We start from the raw sequence: 19514 nt of genomic DNA, 5'->3' as shown, positions 1-19514 counted from the left end.
GCTCGTCTTAAGCCCCTGCTCCCCTCACTTATTAATCCAGACCAGGTGGGCTTTGTACCGGGGTGGGAGGCAAGGGATAATACGATCAGAGTATTGGATGTCATTTCACACGCCTGTAAATCTTCCACCCCGATGGCCCTTGTCTCTACAGACGCAGAAAAAACCTTTGACAGGGTGGCTTGGCCCTATTTATTTCAGGTGCTCCGCTGTGTAGGCTTAGGGCCAACGTTTCGTAGTTGGATTGCGGCACTATATTCCAACCCCTCAGCCTGCGTTATGGTTAATGGCTCTCTATCCCACCCAGTCACCCTGTCAAATGGTACGAGGCAGGGGTGCCCCTTATCGCCACTTCTATTTATCTTGAGTATGGAACCGCTCACCAATGCCATTAGACAAAATTTGGCTATTCAAGGGGTGTCCATCGCAAATAGGGAACACAAACTATCATTATTTGCCGATGATATGCTGTGTCTGTTGATGGATCCGGTTCATTCTTTGCCTCCTCTTATTCAGGAATTAGCTACCTTTCAGTATTTTTCCAATTATAAAATTAACATGGAGAAATCTGAGATACTTGGTATTAATTTGTTGGATCAGACTAGGCGATCTTTACAAGCCCATTTCCCGTTCCGCTGGTGTTCTTCTTCCATTAAATACCTAGGGCTGCAAATCACTGGGGATTTGCCTTCATTGTATGAACTAAATTTCTTACCTTTGCTGCATCAGGTCGCTGAGGACCTGCGTAAGTGGGCATATCCCCACGTATCTTGGTTCGGTCGGGTTTCAGTAATTAAAATGAATGTCTTGCCGCGATTTCTTTACCTTTTCCAGACCCTCCCTATTTTCCTTCCACGTATTTTTTTTAAGAAGTGCCGTCGTATCTTCACTACCTATATCTGGGCGTCGGGCGCCCCTCGTTTGGCGTTTTCGCACCTTACTCGCCCCAAGGCTAGGGGGGGATTGGGAGTGCCGGATTTAGAGCTTTATTATCACGCTGCTCACCTGCGCAGGGTTGTGGAGTGGTCGCTCCGCACTCCTAAGCAGTGGGTACTATTGGAGGAGGCCTCTGTGCCTCATCCGATACACTCGCTCCTATGGCTCCTAGACGTTAACAAACTTGTCATCAAGCATCCAACCATCTCCCCTACACTCACGGTATTTAAAAGATATGTTGGTTCGCTATTTTCAGTAGATACGCCTCTGCTTGGGAGTATAGTTGGACCATCTGACAGAGCTAGCAGGAGAAAGGAGAGTAGTGCTGCTGAAATGGTCAAACTTTACCTCTGTGAAGTTCCTTCTGCACCTAATGTTGATCCTCTTAGCTACTGGGATGAAAAGAAGAGTGTGTGGCCTGCACTCTCATGGGTTGCGCAGCAGCTTCTATCATGTCCGCCAACCACTGTTCAAACTGAGCGCGTGTTTTCTATGACTGGAAACATACTGAGTCCACAGCACTCACGCATGGCACCTCATCTGATGGAGCAGATTGCCTTTCTGAAATTCAATCTGCCCAAGTTGGGTTACCCAGCTCTTAGCTTGGAAAGTTACATTTTTTTTTCTCTAATGTTTAAGGTAGTTTCTCCCCCTGGTTGCATGTGTTTGTGGTGTGGCAACGTCTGCTACCTCCGCCGGTGTAGCCAATTTACGTTAGGGCCTAGTGTCTGAGTTCTGGAAGTCCGCTCCCAAACGCCATGGACTGACAGACTTTGATGTTTTGCCCTGGGGTGAAACAGGTGAGCGGGTCGTCAATTGCCCACTCATTCAACTTTCCCAATGCTGCTGCTGCTGCTGCTGCTGGTGGTGGTGGTGCCAGCGTCTCTTCTCTGCCAGTTCACTTCCTGGCTAGTGTCATGCCTCAAATGTCCAAAATGTTCAAGGTAGTTTCTCCCCCTGGCTGTGTCTGTTTGCGGTGTGGCAACGCCTGCTACCTCCGCCGGTGTAGCCAATTTTCGCTAGGGCCTAGTGTTTGAGCTCTGGAAGTCCGCTCCCAAACGCCTAGGATTGACAGTCTTTGGATGCTTTGCTCTGGGGTGGAACAGGTGAGCGGGTCGTCAGTTGCCCACTCATTCAACTTTCCCAATGCTGCTGCTGCTGGTGGTGGTGGTGCCAGCGTCTCTTCTCTGCCAGTTCGCTTCCTGGCTAGTGTCATGCCTCAAATGTCCAAAATGTTCAAGGTAGTTTCTCCCCCTGGTTGCACGTGTTTGCGGTGTGGCAACGCCTGCTACCTCCGCCGGTGTAGCCAATTTACGCTAGGGCCTTGTGTCTGAGCTCTGGAAGTCCGCTGCCAAACGTCTAGGACTGACAGTGTTTGGATGCTTTGCTCTGGGGTGAAACAGGTGAGCGGGTCGCCAATTGCCCACTCATTTGCCTTTCCCAATGCTGCTGCTGCTGGTGGTGGTGCCAGCGTCTCTTCTCTGCCAGTTCCCTTCCTGGCTAGTGTCATGCCTCAAATGTCCCTAATGGTAAGGGTAGTTTCTCCCCCCTGGCTGCGTCTGTTTGCGGTGTGGCTACGCCTGCTACCTCTGCCGGTGTAGCCAGCTTACGCTAGGGCCTTGTGTCTGAGTTCTGTAAGTTTGCTCCCAAACGCCAAGCACTGACAGTGTTTGGATGCTTTGCCCTGGGGTGAAACAGGTGAGCGGGTTGCCAATTGCCCACTCATTTGCCTTTCCCAATGCTGCTGCTGCTGCTGCTGGTGGTGCCAGCGTCTCTTCAATGCCAGTTCCCTTCCTGGCTAGTGTCATGCCTCAAATATCCCTAATGGTAATGGCAGTTTCTCCCCCCTGGCTGCGTCTGTTTGCGGTGTGGCAACGCCTGCTACCTCCGCCGGTGTAGCCAGCTTACGCTAGGGCCTTGTGTCTGAGCTCTGGAAGTCCGCTTCCAAACGACAAGGACTGACAGTGTTTGGATGCTTTGCCCTGGGGTGAAACAGGTGAGCGGGTTGCCAATTGCCCACTCATTCGCCTTTCCCAATGCTGCTGCTGCTGCTGGTGGTGGTGCCAGCGTCTCTTTAATGCCAGTTCCCTTTCTGGCTAGAGTCATGCCCCAAATGCCCCTAATGGTAAGGGCAGTTTCTCCCCCCTGGCTGCGTCTGTTTGCGGTGTGGCAACGCCTGCTACCTCCGCCGGTGTAGCCAGCTTACGCTAGGGCTTAGTGTCTGAGCTCTGGAAGTCCGCTGCCAAACGTCTAGGACTGACAGTTGTTTGGATGCTTTGCCCTGGGGTGAAACAGGTGAGTGGGTCGCCAATTGCCCACTCATTCGCATTTTCCATTTCCTTTTCCATTTCCATTTCATTTTTTCCGTCTGATACACAACCTACCAAACATAACACACACAATAACACATATAACTCAGCGACATAACACATAACACACATGTACAATTCACAAATCACAAGGACCTTTCCTCCTGTTATTTGCCCTGGCCTTCACTTCTACACTCACTAGCATTAACGCTATAACTCACACTTCACCCTATAACATTTTTCCATCCGCATAGCTGCCAACAGACCCAACTTTTTCAGGGACAGTCCTGCTTTTTTCCTGTCCCATCAAATTTAGCTAAACTAGGTATGCTAGTGCACATAGGTATAGCTGGGTAGGGTAGCACTACAACATTAAATAAATATAATAAAGTAAATAATAATAAATATAACTTTAAAATAAAATTTAATAAACCCATTAAAATTAAAATTAAATTGAAATTATTATTTAGACATAATACATCTTTAACCAAAATAGTGCACTGCTAATAATCTTAAAAATAACCGTACATTAACCCTAAACTATTTTTTAGTTCTTGTCCAACATTTTTCCATTCGCATACCTGCCAACACACCCAACATTTTTGTGGACAGTCCTGCTTTTTTCCAGTCCTGTCCAGTAAAAGTTGGGTTGTTGCAAAGTATGCCATTATAAATAGGTAGCAAATGTTAGGCATGTATTACAAGTGGTCCAAAATCAATTTAAACATGTAAAATAATCCCTATTCTTTTATTAAACATCTATGGATGTGTGACTGTCAGTAGCGTACCTAGCGGGGGGCGGGGGGGGCAGTCCGCACCGGGTGCCGCTCATCAGGGGGGTGCCAACTTGCCGGCACCCGGCACCCCTCCAGAGACGGACAGTAATGTCCGCCGCTGGAGGAGCAGGCTCGCAAGGGAGCGGTATCGGAGGTCTTTAACAGACCTCCGGCTCCCTTGAGTGATTTTAAGCCGGGTTCAACCCTTGAACCCGGCTTAAAATCACTCAAGGGAGCCGGAGGTCTGTTAAAGACCTTCGATATCGCTCCCTTGCGATCTGCGCGGCAACAGCTGCTGTGCGCCGGGATTTGTTGTCAGATCCCGGCGCACAACACTGAAGCCGCACCCACTGAACCGGAAGAAGACAGAAGAACTTAAGAAGAGGAGCGAAGAGGAGGAAAAGAAGCTGTAAGGAGAAAAGAGGAAAGGTAGGAAAGCATTCAGTGAGTGAGAGTGGATTGGTATATGTGTGGATTGGTATGTGTGGATTAGTATATGTGTGGATTGGTATGTGTGTGGATTGGTATGTGTGTGGATTGGTATATGTCTGGATTGGTGTGTGTGTGGATTGGTATGTGTGTGGATTGGTATGTGTGTGGATTGGTATGTGTGTGGATTGGTATGTGTGGATTGGTATATATGTGGATTGGTATATGTGTGGATTGGTGTGTGTGTGGATTGGTGTGTATGTGGATTGGTGTGTGTGTGGATTGGTGTGTGTGTGGATTGGTGTGTGTGTGGATTGGTGTGTGTGTGGATTGGTATGTGTGTGGATTGGTATATGTGCGGATTGGTAAGTGTGTGAGAGTGATGGGTGTTATGCTGTACCATTTCCAGTGTATTTTTCATTATATAATTATGGTCTAGTACATCATAACTCCCATCACTCTATACTGTTCCATACAGTGGCAGAGCTGGGAGACAGAGGCCTTGCACCCCTACCGCAGGACTCCTGAAAGGTAAGTGAACTTCAAAGGGGGAGAGGGTAGATCGTTAGGAGGGGGTAGATAGGGAGAAGGGAGTGAGGCGGGGGGATAGGGGGTAGATAGGGAGAAGGGAGTGAGACGGGGTAGGTAGGACAAAAGGGAGTGAGAAGGGGTAGATAGGGCAATCATACTCATATCATGCCAAGTCTGCGAGTACATCCTGGAATCTGGGTATGCCTGGGCATGACAGGAATGTAATTGCTGTTAACAATCATATATATATATATATATATATATATATATATATATATATATATATATATTAATATTGTTATTTAATTGTTTTGTCCTATTTTGGTGTGTTACTTACTTTAAATAAAAGTGTTAGATTTTTTTTTTATGGTGTGGGGGGGTCATATTCGGTTTCGGCCAGGTAAATGCTGTATTTTCGGTTTCAGTCCAGAATTCGTTTCGGTGCATCCCTACTACTAATGAAGTGGTAGGCCTACACCACATCAATGTTTGGCTTAGTATATAGTGATAGGAGTTATGCTGCACTATTGTCAATGTCTGGCTCAATGTATAGTGATAGGGATTACGCTGTACCACCGTCAATGTGTGCCTCAGTATATAGTGATAGGCGTTATGTTGTACCACCGTCATTGTCTGCCTCAGTATATAGTGGTAGGTGTTATGTTGTACAATCGTCAATGTCTGCCTCAGTATATAGTGAAAGGTGTTATGCTGTACCACTGTCAATGTCTGCCTCAGTATATAATGATAAGAAAGACCACTAGGGGGCGGTCGAGTGTACCGGTAAAGAAAATAAAAATAAAACAAGAAAAACACTAATAGTGTAGTCGTATTTTGCGAACGATCAAATTATATAGCTATTGTATGCACTCACAATGTGTGTATATATTCAAGCCTCATGTACATCAAATCCTCCAGGTGGCAGTATGGGTTATATATGAAGGAAGTAGAAACACACATAGGAACACAATGGTGTAGTATCAAGGAACTCTGGAACACGCCAGAGTAGATGTGCACTTACACTTAGTGTAGGAATGTATTGCCCATACAGTTCAGATCTTTCTCCTCTGCTTGCCTCCCGATGTCCAGGGTATTACCTAGCTTTCAGCCGGTGTGGAAGTGTATCCAGTAGGTAAAATTAAACAGATCCCAAAAGATGATAATGTAAAAAAAATGCTATTTTATTCAGGGCTACAAGCCCAAAAGTACTATAAAAACAATAAAAGATCTGATAAAATGTGATAAAAAAAGCTCTAAAGAATGTCCCCAACGCGTTTCGCCAGGTTTGTGGCTTCATCAGGAGTAGTAGCTGTGCCGGTACGCGGTCCTTTTAAATCATGCGGGGCGCCATCTTTGTTCTTAGACGCCCGTGCGTCTTGACGTCCGTGCGTCTGACCTCGATGTGTGTGGAGTCCTTCCTCCTACGTGTTAGTGGTCCGTGATGCGTGCGGCATGTCTCCAAGGTAAGTGAAGAAATAGAGATGATTAGTAACGGATAACGGGTCACTCGTTTAAAGATATAACGAGGATCTCAGGTCCGTATTGAATAAGTGGATGTGGCTAGAGATATGTGATTGCCGATGTTCATTGAATGGGATGGGGCACGAAGAAGGCTATTTTCTATAACTGTTTAAAAGAGAAATACAATTCCCTCTATTGTCCCGGATAGGTAAGTATAAAATGCCGAGAATAAATGAAGGTGATAATGTGTAATACTTTCTTTCGTAGGTAATCAAGATAAAGGGCAAAGGCAGAATAGATTGGAACAAGGGAAGGTGAAGAATTCCCACCAGAAGGACATCGTGAAACGTTTTATATGTATATATGTATGTGTATATAAATATATATATGTATAAATGTGGTGTAAAGGTGATGTGAAATGGGAACATTGATTAGTCCATCTTATGAAAATGTATGTGGCTCTCTGAGCCAGTCTGAATATGTATATATGTGGAATATACGTATATATAGAAAAAGGTATATATATATATATAAAAAATAGGGCTGCAACTAACGATTATTTTCATAATCGATTAGTTGGCCGATTATTTTTTCGATTAATCGATTAATCGGATAAAAAAAATGAATGTAAATTTTTCATTTATTAAAATAATGTAATAAACAAATTATATTAAATAAAAACAGCATAATAAAAAAACTTTGATAAAATGCATTTCTTGCCTTTATTTCGCAACCAGCCCCCCCCAATTTATGCACGTTTGAGCCCAGGCTTGCCACGCTGCCTCCCAGGATTGCCACGCTGCCTCCCAGACATGCCACGCTGCCTCCCAGACATGCCACGCTGCCTCCCACATATGCCACTCCACGCTGCCTCCCACATATGCCACTCCACGCTGCCTCCCACATATGCCACTCCACGCTGCCTCCCACATATGCCACTCCACGCTGCCTCTCACATATGCCACTCCACGCTGCCTCCCACATATGTCACTCCACTCTGCCTCCCACATATGTCACTCCACTCTGCCTCCCACATATGCCACTCCACGCTGCCTCCCACATATGCCACTCCATGCTGCCTCCCACATATGCCACTCCACGCTGCCTCCCACATATGCCACTCCACGCTGCCTCCCACATTTGCCACTCCACGCTGCCTCCCACATATGTCACTCCACGCTGCCTCCCACATATGCCACTCTGCCTCCCACATATGCCACTCTGCCTCCCACATATGCCACTCCACTCTGCCTCCCACATATGCCACTCCACGCTGCCTCTCACATATGCCACTCCACGCTGCCTCCCACATATGCCACTCCACGCTGCCTTCCACATATGCCACTCCACGCTGCCTTCCACATGTGCGATGTATCCTGAGCAAATATTATAAGGTTATATTAATATGGCATCTAATAAAATTGGTATTGTTAATGTTTCTTTTACATGTAGGTTAAGATGTCCAATTCCATATTTAGACCGCCTTTCTTATAAGTTTTAAGTTTAAAAATCCATTCTGTTTCACGTTTGGATAGGTTGTCTACTGTACTTCCACCTCTCCAATTCGGAGGAACCCAATCTATGCCCATAATTTTTAAAGATTCAATAGAGAATTTCGGACATTTGTTACAGTGTCTAGGGACACTGTGTTTGACGTTCATATTTCTTATGTTCCCTAGGTGTTCTAATATTCTCTCTTTCATGGGTCTTATGGTCCTACCAACATATTGTAGGCCACATCCACACTCTAACAAATAGACTGAAGCCCACGGTGCTCAGAATGGGCCTTAGTGGGCCGTTAACTGTGTGCCGAGCAGGGATAGGTCCTGACGGCATTTTTGAATGTGTGGGGGGGGGTTAATGGTGGGCTATTTAGGGGTTTGGCGCCAGTGGAGCAGTCTCCATTTTGTCTCACCTACCACTCACTGTTTGTCTCTCTGTCTGTCCCCCTTTTTTCTTGGTCTATCCTGTTCTTCCTCTCTGTGTTGCCTGTGTTTTCTCCCCTCTTGTCTTCCCTGCAGGTCGTCATGGACCCGGAGGTGGAGAAGATCCTGGAGGGAGTCCGGCTGGCGGCTTTGCAGCGCGGCCCGGAGTGGCTGAAGGCACAGTTGGGTCCAGTTTTAGGCCAGACCGGAGGACAGAAGAGGCCCGCACGGAAGACCCGGCCGCCGCGTCGGCTGACTGAAGACGGGACCTCGGGGACCGAGGACGGTGCTGCAGGATCGTCTGGCTGTGCCGCTGGAGTTGAGCCCGATCACGTGCGCTCCTCCGGTGGCGCGGCTGAAAGCGGCGTCCGGAGCAGGCGGCGGCGGCGGTGTCCGCCGCAGCGGTTGAGCCCTGGAGGGTGCTCGCCGCCTCATCGTGGGAGCAGTGGCGTGGAGCGGTCGGCAGTGGGCCGCGGCGGCGCGGCAGGCCGCTCCAGGGCCGGCAGTGTGTCCGGGACCGGCCGAGAGGAGCGGGAAGGCCTGATGTCGGCGGCGGAGGTTCCCAGCCGGGATGACGGCGTTGAGCCTGGGCTGTCGCCCAGTGAAGATTCTTCTGGGAGGGGTGTCCGGAGGAAGCGTGGCCGCCGAGACGGCCGTGTGCGGCCTGCACAGCGGCCTGCGGTGCTACAGTCAGGAAGGAGCAGCGCTGGACGGAGCAGGCGAGTGCAAGGGGCAGCGGGGGGTGCTGGTCTCGGCCCTGCCGTTCTGGGCTCTAGGGGTGGGGGGCTTAGAGGGTCAGTAGTGGTTTCTACGGCTTCAGATTTGGGCCTGGGGAGGGTGGTGTCTGGGGTTCCCGGTGGGGTGGCTTTAGGTGTGGGTGGTATTCCTGTTCTTGGGGGTAGTGAGGTTGAGGCTTTGTCTGGGGGTGTCAGTCCGGTGTCCTCCAGGGGCTCCTCTGTACGCGGTGGTGGGGGGTCTAGGCATTCTGGTCGGCGTTCCCCTAGGGCTTCTTCCCGGGTTCCTGCTGTCGGGGCCCGTTCCTCTGTGGAGGTGGTGGGTTCTCCGGGTGGTTTTTCACGTAGTCGGGGCCGCTCGGGTGTTGGGGGTAGTGGTAGGTCAGGTCGTGAGTCTTCTGGGGGGCTCCTTGGTAGTTCTCCCCGGGGTAGGTCTCGGCGTTCTGTCTCTCGAGGTTCTTCGTCTTCGGATGGGTCCTGGGTCGGTGTTAGGGGTCGGCAGCTAGGGAGGATTGGTTGTAGGCGTTCTAGGGGGTCTAGGGGTCAGCGTGGGAGGGAAGGGGTTAGGAGCCCGTCTCGAGTTCGGGAGGTTAGGGGTCGCTCAACCACTGCTCCGTTCAGGCGTTTATCTACCTCCAGATCCCCCTCGGATGCCAGCAATCGGGGAGCAGCGGTGGAGCAGCCCATGCGTGTGGCTTTGGAGGCAGCCTCCTCGACGGGTTTGGTGACACCTCCTCAGGACAGCACGGCCCAGCGGTCCGGAACGGCTGGGGGCCAGGCTGGTAAGTGTGTGGCGCAGCGTGGCGCGGCGATTGCTGTTGCGCAGGGTCAGGGTGGTTCGGTGGCAGGTATTCTGGATGGGTTGGGGGGGTTAGTTGCTTCGTGGAGTGGTGAGGGCGTTGGCAGTCCGCAGTCAGGGGTGCAGCGTGCCTGGGTTCCAGCGTTGGTAGGTTCGGGTGGGGACAAGGTCTCCGCGGCCGGGGTTGTAGGGTCGGCTCCTCCATCCGGTAGTGAGGCTACAGGTGACGCCGCGGTTGGGGGGTCCGGGGGTGAGGTGGTAGCTGATAGTGGGGATGTGGTATTGGCCAGTGTGCCGGAGGCTGCGCGGCAGACCGCTTATGTCTCTTTTTCGGGCCCTCTTGGGGTTCATTTGAAGTTGGAGTTGAAGGAGAAGATTTGGAAGGGAGAGTTTGTAGAGCTGTTTTCCTTACTTCCTCTCGAGGAGTCGTTTGAACCTAAGGAGGATGATAAGAAGGAGGATAAGAAAAAGGAGGAAGAGGAAAAGAAGCGTAGGTACCGGAAGATCCCGAAGACTTTCGGGAATTGGCTTCGCGCTTTCTGTATTTTGGCCAGTGTTATTGGCGAGAAGACGCCGGACAAATGTTCGGCGTTGTTCTGTTATGTTGACGGGATCTGGGAAGCTTACCGCGTGTACGGGGGTTGGGCTTGGTGGCGTTATGATGAACAATTTCGTCAGCGCCTGGCGGCTAACCCTGGTATGCGGTGGGATCAGATGGATCTTCCGCTTTGGCTTAAGCTAATGATGGCCCAGAAGGCGTCGCCCTTTCAAGGGGGGGCCGGTGGGGGGTCTCAGGGAACCGCGCCGGCCGCAGGTAAAAAAGGCACTTGTTGGCAGTTTAACGACAGCCAATGCAAGTGGGGGGCCTCCTGTAAGTTCCCGGCATGAATGCTCCGGATGTGGCAGTGGACATAGTTTGTCCAAATGTTTCAAGCGGTCAAAGGCCGTCAGCTCCGCTGGCCAGTCTGGGACTAAAGGGGATAACGCCGGTGAATCGCGGCGCGATGCTGCCGTGGCTAAGCCGCTACGGTAAGCGGGATGACGCGGCGTTTCTGGATGCGGGGTTCGCGCATGGTTTCCGTATTCCTTTTTTGCCTCGGGAAGCGAGGCTGTCTCGACGCAATTTGAAGTCTGTGGCAGCCTTTCCTGAGGTTGTGCACGACAAGATAGTTAAAGAGGTGCGGTTGGGCCGCATGGCTGGCCCTTTCGTTGAGGCCCCGTTGGCCGGTTTTAGGGTTTCGCCGCTTGGGGTTGTTCCGAAGCATGAGGTGGGTAAGTTCAGGTTGATACATCACCTGTCTTACCCTAAGGGTTTTTCTGTCAATGATGACATTGATAAGGAGCTTTGTTCCGTCTCTTATACCTCGTTTGATAAGGCGGTTGATTTGGTGCGCGATGCTGGCCCTGGGGCTCTTATGGCAAAGGCGGATAGCGAGTCCGCCTTTCGCTTGCTTCCGATACATCCGGATTGCCATCACCTGCTGGGGTGTTGGTTTGATGGGGCCTTTTATGTCGACTTATGCCTTCCGATGGGTTGCTCCATCTCGTGCGCTTATTTTGAGAGGTTCAGTACTTTTTTGGAGTGGGTTGTGCGGGAGGAGGCGGGTTGCCGGGCATTAGTGCATTATTTGGACGACTTCTTTTGCGTTGGCCCGGCTGGCTCAGGGCAATGTCTGCACCTGTTGCGCTCCTTGCAGCTGGTGGCACGGTCTTTTGGAGTCCCCTTGGCAGCAGACAAGACGGTGGGTCCTAGTACCTGCCTCAGTTTTTTAGGTTTGGAGATTGACTCGGTAGCCGGGGTCTGCCGTCTTCCGGAGGATAAGTTGGCAGCGCTGCGGGTGGGGGTTGCGCAGGTGCGTTCCGCTAGGAAGGTCACTCTGCGGCAGCTGCAGTTGCTCCTGGGGCGTTTAAATTTCGCTTAAAGTGGGTTATCCCGGTGGGGCGTGTTTTTTCTAGGTCTTTGTCTCGGGCTACTGCGGGAGTGCGGTCCCCTCATCATCGGGTGCGCGTGTCTCGGCCTATGCGGGCTGATTTGGCTGTTTGGGAGGTTTTTCTTTCGCGTTTCAACGGGAAGGTGTTTTTTCAGTTGCCATCGGTGTCGGCTGACTCGTTGTCGCTCTACACTGATGCGTCTGGTAGCGTGGGGTTTGGGGCTTATTTTGACGGTCAGTGGTGTGCTGCGAGGTGGCCGAGTCATTGGCATGCGAGTCCTCTGATCCGGAATTTGGCATTTCTGGAGTTGTTCCCGTTGGTGGTGGTTCTAATGTTGTGGGGTTGGCAGATGCGCAATCGTCGCGTGGTTTTCTTTACGGATAATTTGGAGGTTGTTCATTCTATTAACCTGTTGTCGGCGTCTTCTCCTCCGGTGGTTCGGTTGCTTCGGTGGTTTGTGCTCTTGTGCATGGAATTGAATGTGTCCTTAAAGGCAAGGCATGTGCCGGGTTATTTGAATGTAATTGCGGATTCTCTCTCTCGCTTGCAGTGGGAGCGGTTTCGGCGGGAGGCGCCTATGGCAGAAACAGAGGGCTTGCCTTGCCCGGAGGTGATGTGGAGTCTCGGGACCGCTTGCTTGCGGGATGGGTGAGGTCTTCCTTGGCTCCGACTACTTGGGCAGCTTATTAGAGGGTCTGGCAGGATTGGGAGGTGTTGTCGAGGGTGGTTGGTGAGGCTGACGGGGACGGGGCTCGGTTGAATGTTTTGTTGTGGTTTGTGGCCAATTTGGCTTTGTGCGGCGCCTCGCCTTCCCGCGTTGACAAATGTATGGCGGCTCTGGCTTTTATGTTTCAGTTGCGTGGTTGGGGGATCTTACGAAGTCCTTTTTGATTCGGCGGATGCTGCGGGGCATGAGGAAGGGCCGGCGGCGCGCGGATAACAGGCGGCCTCTATCGCTGGTCTCTTGCGACGGTTGCTTCAGGTTTTGGTTGACGTTTGTAAGGATGGTTACGAGGTAGTGCTGTTTCAGGCGGCATTCGCGTTGGCGTTTTTCGGGGCGTTTCGGGTGTCTGAATTGGTCAGTCCGCGGAAGTCGGTTCAGGGTGGTTTAGCGTTTCAGGATGTGGAGTGCTGTGATGGACAGGTGTTGGTGTGGTTGCGTTCGTCTAAAACGGACGTGTTCGGGAAGGGTAGGCAAGTTACGCTTTACGCCCTTCCTGGTGATTCAATTTGCCCGGTGCGGGTCAGGCCGGCTGGGGGGTTGTCCTTTCTTGTTCACGCGGATTTCACGCCGGTGTCTCGGTTTCAATTTTCTCGAGTGATGAAGTTGGGGCTCGGAAGACTTGGTGTGGGGGCGGCCGATTTTGGCACGCACTCTTTTCGCATCGGGGCAGCTACGGAGGCGGCACAGCTTGGTTTGGGGGATGAGGTGGTGCGGCGCATTGGGCGTTGGGAGTCTGGGTGTTTTCGGAGATATATCAGGCCGCATAGGTTAGGTCTGGGAGACTGATTGGTTTTGACTAGTCGTTGGTTGTGGTTTTGGTCATGCCTACCCTCCCTCCTTTTTCCTGTTTTTGTTTTCATTGCAGGGTCCCGGTTCGTCTTATGGATCATCGGCCATTCTCACGTGTATTGGGCCCGGAGGCGAGCCGCAGTTAGAGACAGCGGTCTGCAGCTGGGTTTTCCTAGGGACCAAGTCGACGTGAGGTGGTTTGGTGTGCGGGGTATGTTGTGGGAGGGGATTCTGTCATTGTTTTATCGGTATCTGCGTTTGGGTGTTAGTACATTCATGCTGGGGGCAACGATTTCGGGGTCACGCCTCAGCGTGAGTTGGTTTGTCGGATGAGGTGGGATGTCGAGCGTATCTTGGCGCTGGTTCCTAAGGTTAAAGTTGTGTGGTCAGAGTGTATCCCGAGGTTGCGCTGGCGACATGCTAGGGATGTGGAGGCGATGGACCGTAGTAGGAAGAAGGTGAATAAGCTCATGGCGAGCTTTATTCGTGGATGCAGGGGTGTGGTGGTGCGACATGTGGCCCTGGAAGGTTTTGGAGTTGGTCTGTTTCGTGGTGATGGGGTGCATTTGTCAGATCTTGGATATGATTTTTTCAATCTGGCAGTGGTTGAGGGTGTGGAAAAGGCCTTATTTCTTCTTGGTGGGGGAGCCCATCCAGCTTAAGGTTTCAAGTAGACTTGGGCACCAGGGGGCTCTTCGTGTTCGTCTTCGTGCTCGTCTTCGGGGGGAAAAAAACCTTCGTATTCCGCGAATATTCGCCCGTGCCTGTCTTCTCTTCGGGCGAATATTCGCGGACATTCTTCGTGCTCATTTAATCTTCTTTTCCTTCCCGGTTGCCTAGCAGGGGTTAATACGGGGTTAACAACACATCGGAGCAGCAGCAGCTGCCGTGAAGGAACGTGTGTGCAACTCTATTGGTCGTTTCGGCAGGGGGCTGGTCTGGCATCAACAAGTGAATTGCAGAACGCACTTCATTCGTTGATGGCAGGCCAGCCCCCTGCCGAAACGACCAATAGAGTTGCACACACGTACTGAGGTGTACTGTACACAAAATGACCTAGAGACAAATGCTCCAAGGAACTTGGCCTCCGTTTATCATACACAGTCACACATCCATAGATGTTTAATAAAAGAATAGGGATTATTTTACATTTTTAAATTGATTTTGGACCACTTGTAATACATGCCTAACATTTGCTACCTATTCACAATGGCATACTTTGCAACAACCCAACTTTTACTGGACAGGACTGGAAAAAAGCAGGACTGTCCACCAAAATCTTAGGTGTGTTGGCAGGTATGCGGATGGAAAAATGTTGGACAAGAACTAAAAAATAGCTTAGGGTTAATGTACGGTTATGTTTAAGATTAGTAGCAGTGCACTGGTTTGGTTAAAGATGTATTATGTCTAAATAATAATTTAATTTTAATTTTAATGGGTTTTAAAAAATTAAGGGGTTTATTTAAATGTATTTTAAAGTTAGATTTATTATTTAGTACTTTATTATATTTATTTAATGTTTATACTAGTGCTACCTACCGAGCTATAACTACCAACGTGTATTTGCATACCTAGATAGCTAAATTAGATGGGACAGGACTGGAAAAAAGCAGGACTGTCCCTGAAAAAGTTGGGTCTGTTGGCAGGTATGTGGATGGAAAAATGTTATAGTATGAAGTGTGAGTTATAGCGTTAATGCTAGTGAGTGTAGAAATGAAGGCCAGGACAAATAACAAGAGGAAAGGTCCTTGTGATTTGTGCATTGTACGTGTATGTGTTATGTGTGTTATGTGTGTTGTCACTGTGTGTTATATGTGTTATGTATTATGTCACTGTGTTATTTGTGTTATTGTGTGTGTTATGTTTGGTTGGTTGGTTGTGTATCAGAAGGAAAATAATGAAATGGAAATGGAAAAGGAAATGGAAAAGGCGAATGAGTGGGCCATTGGCGACCCACTCACCTGTTTCACCCCAGAGCAAAGCATCCAAACACTGTCAGTCCTAGACGTTTGGCAGCGGACTTCCAGAGCTCAGACACAAGGCCCTAGCGTAAGCTGGCCACTCCGGCGGAGGTAGCAGGCGTTGCCACACCGCAAACAGACGCAGCCAGGGGGGAGAAACTGCCCTTACCATTAGGGACATTTTGGGCATGACTCTAGCCAGGAAGCGAACTGGCACAGAAGAGATGCTGGCACCACCACAACCACCACCACCAGCAGCAGCATTGAAAAATGGCAAAGGCGAATGAGTGGGCAATTGGCGACCCACTCACCTGTTTCACCCCAGGGCAAAGCACCCAAACACTGTCAGTCTTAGACGTTTGGCAGCAGACTTCCAGAGCTCAGACACTAGGCCCTAGCGTAAGCTGGCCACTCCGGCGGAGGTAGCAGGCGTTGCCACACCGCAGACAGAGGCAGCCAGGGGGGAGAAACTGCCCTTACCGTTAAGGACATTTTGGGCATGACTCTAGCCAGGAAGCAAACTGGCACGGAAGAGATGCTGGCACCACCACCACCAGCAGCAGCAGTGAAAAATGGGAAAGGCGAATGAGTGGGCAATTGGCGACCCACTCACCTGTTTCACCCCAGGGCAAAGCACCCAAACACTGTCAGTCTTAGACGTTTGGCAGCAGACTTCCAGAGCTCAGACACTAGGCCCTAGCGTAAGCTGGCCACTCCGGCGGAGGTAGCAGGCGTTGCCACACCGCAGACAGAGGCAGCCAGGGGGGAGAAACTGCCCTTACCGTTAGGGACATTTTGGGCATGACTCTAGCCAGGAAGCAAACTGGCACGGAAGAGATGCTGGCACCACCACCACCAGCAGCAGCAGTGAAAAATGGGAAAGGCGAATGAGTGGGCAATTGGCGACCCACTCACCTGTTTCACCCCAGGGCAAAGCACCCAAACACTGTCAGTCTTAGACGTTTGGCAGCAGACTTCCAGAGCTCAGACACTAGGCCCTAGCGTAAGCTGGCCACTCCGGCGGAGGTAGCAGGCGTTGCCACACCGCAAACAGACGCAGCCAGGGGGGAGAAACTGCCCTCACCATTAGGGACATTTTGGGCATGACACCAGCCAGGAAGCGAACTGGCATTGAAGAGACGCTGGCACCACCAGCAGCAGCAGCGGAATTGGGAAAGGCGAATGAGTGGGCAATTGGCGACCCACTCACCTGTTTCACCCCAGGGCAAAGCACCCAAACACTGTCAGTCTTAGACGTTTGGCAGCAGACTTCCAGAGCTCAGACACTAGGCCCTAGCGTAAGCTGGCCACTCCGGCGGAGGTAGCAGGCGTTGCCACACCGCAGACAGAGGCAGCCAGGGGGGAGAAACTGCCCTTACCGTTAGGGACATTTTGGGCATGACTCTAGCCAGGAAGCAAACTGGCACGGAAGAGATGCTGGCACCACCACCACCAGCAGCAGCAGTGAAAAATGGGAAAGGCGAATGAGTGGGCAATTGGCGACCCACTCACCTGTTTCACCCCAGGGCAAAGCACCCAAACACTGTCAGTCTTAGACGTTTGGCAGCAGACTTCCAGAGCTCAGACACTAGGCCATAGCGTAAGCTGGCCACTCCGGCGGAGGTAGCAGGCGTTGCCACACCGCAAACAGACGCAGCCAGGGGGGAGAAACTGCCCTCACCATTAGGGACATTTTGGGCATGACACCAGCCAGGAAGCAAACTGGCAGAGAAGAGACGCTGGCACCACCACCAGCAGCAGCAGCAGCATTGGAAAAGGCGAATGAGTGGGCAATTGACGACCCGCTCACCTGTTTCACCCCAGGGCAAAGCATCCAAAGACTGTCAGTCCTTGGCGTTTGGGAGCGGACTTCCAGAACTCAGACACTAGGCCCTAGCGTAAATTGGCTACACCGGCGGAGGTAGCAGACGTTGCCACACCACAAACACGTGCAACCAGGGGGAGAAACTACCTTAAACATTACAGAGAAAAAAAAATTAACTTTCCAAGCTAAGAGCTGGGTAACCCAACTTGGGCAGATTGAATTTAAGAAAGGCAATCTGCTCCATCAGATGAGGTGCCATGCGTGAGCGCTGTGGACTCAGTATGTTTCCAGTCATAGAAAACACGCGCTCACTTTGAACAGTGGTTGGCGGACATGATAGTAGCTGCTGCGCAACCCATGAGAGTGCAGGCCACACACTCTTCTTTTCATCCCAGTAGCTAAGAGGATCAACATTAGGCGCAGAAGGAACTTCACAGAGGTAAAGTTTGACCATTTCAGCAGCACTACTCTCCTTTCTGCTGCTAGCTCTGTCAGATGATCCAACTATACTCCCAAGTGCCTCTTCCCAAAACGCAGCTGCTCCACTCAGCTGTGTTGTGCTGCTTGTGGCACTGCTGCTGATGCTGCTGCTAGGAGTAGCAGACCACATCATCTCTTCCTCCTCCTGCACCTCTCCCTCCTCGGACAGCATTCCCATTTTACGCTGCCAGTCACGCACCTTGTTGACCAATTGCTCCCGGTAGCTACTGAGAACATTAAATTTCAAAGCTAGCTTTCCCTTAATTCTTGGATCGCAAAGGCACGCTAGCATCATTTCGGGACTCTCTTCCATTCGTTTGCGAAGGTGTACTTTTAGCAGATCCTTCAGCTTCCTGGCTATGGCTGCTACGTCAGGATGTAGAGTGCCACCTTGAACAGCCTCACGGTTTCCAAGGAACACATCCATCTTGCTGCCTAGATGGGAGAACACTGGGATTACCTGGGCCAGACTGGCAGTGTTTGAGCTTAAATTTTCTGTGGCATCCCTGAATGGTTTAAGGACTGCCACTAGCTGGGCGATCACTGTCCAATCCTCCCTATTCAATGGAGAGGTAATCCCAATATTGTGCTCTGAGGCAAGATTATGGATTGCCCTCTGCTGCTCCAAAATCCTCTCCAGCATGTCTAACGTGGAGTTCCACCGTGTACTGACATCCTGGCGTAGGCAGTGTACGGGAAGACCTGACCTCTCTTGCTCTTCCCTCAAAAGTTGGCTAGCCTTAACACTATGGTGAAAGTGCCCAGCGATCTTTCTGCAGCGGGACAGAACTACTGCTGCCACATTAGTTCCTTCTGACATTGCTGCCTTCACTACAAGATGGATGATGTGGGCTGCACAGCGCACACCAACAATATGACCATCTCGCAGCGCTTTCACCATATTGGCACCTCCGTCAGTTACCACAAAACCAACTTCAACATTGGTGCCCGCCTCTGCTCCCACCCAAAGGCTAAACATTTTCCTCATTGCATGCAGAATATTTTGGGAAGTGTGCTTTTCATCCATCACTTCTGCATGGAGAAGGAAAGATCGGTAGCCTGCTGCAGCAGCTTCCTTAGACACACCGGGCTGCCACCAGTGTGCTGTCAAAGAAAGAAAGGCATGCTGGCCGCTAGGTGCACTCCACAAATCTGTAGTGAAATTAACACACTGACCAGCAGCCTTGGAAAGCTCCTCTTTCACTGCTGCAACACAGGACCGATACAATGAGGGGACAATGTTCCTGCTGAAAGTGGAACGTGACGGAACTGTAAATTGTGGAGCCACAGCCGCCATCAATTGTTTGAAAGGCTCCCCTTCAATCATAGAGAAGGATGCCCCTCCAACAGCAATGAACTGACCAATCAGTCGCGTTACTTTATTGGCCTGCTGTTTGGGCATTGACCTTTTGGATTGGAATGCCACAAATTGTTCCAGGGTGGGCTGGACATGCAGTGCTCCAACCTGCCTTGGTCTCTGGCTGCCAGCACTAGCTGCTGCTGCTGCTGCTGCTGCTGCTGCTGCTGCTGCTATTGGCTCAGAAGAAGAAGCTGTTGGGGTTTTTCCACGGCCACCAGCTATGCTGCCTGCACTAAGTTTTACTTCTGCATCTTTCCCCAATAGCACAGCGTTGTGTTGAGTGCTGAGGTGATGCTTCATGCTAGCACTGGTAAAATGGCCAGACACTTTCCCTCTGCTTATTAGCTTCCCACAATGTTTGCACTTTCCATAGCGCCCTTCTTCAACATTTTCAAAGTGCTCCCAAATTGGGGCGCGCATAGCCTTGGAGTGTGCCTTGGGTGCTGCTCCTACTGCTCGGGGTGGATGAACAGAGGCAGAACTAGTGGTGGTGGGACTGGTGGTAACAGTACTGGCCATAGTGGGACTGCTAAATGCTTTAGATTT

The sequence above is a fragment of the Sceloporus occidentalis genome, unplaced genomic scaffold, assembly GCF_023333645.1.
Source record: "Sceloporus occidentalis isolate IW3139 unplaced genomic scaffold, rSceOcc1.0.p SCAF_110, whole genome shotgun sequence".
In the NCBI taxonomy this organism is placed as follows: Eukaryota; Metazoa; Chordata; class Lepidosauria; order Squamata; family Phrynosomatidae; genus Sceloporus; species Sceloporus occidentalis.
This window is presented reverse-complemented; position numbering follows the sequence as displayed.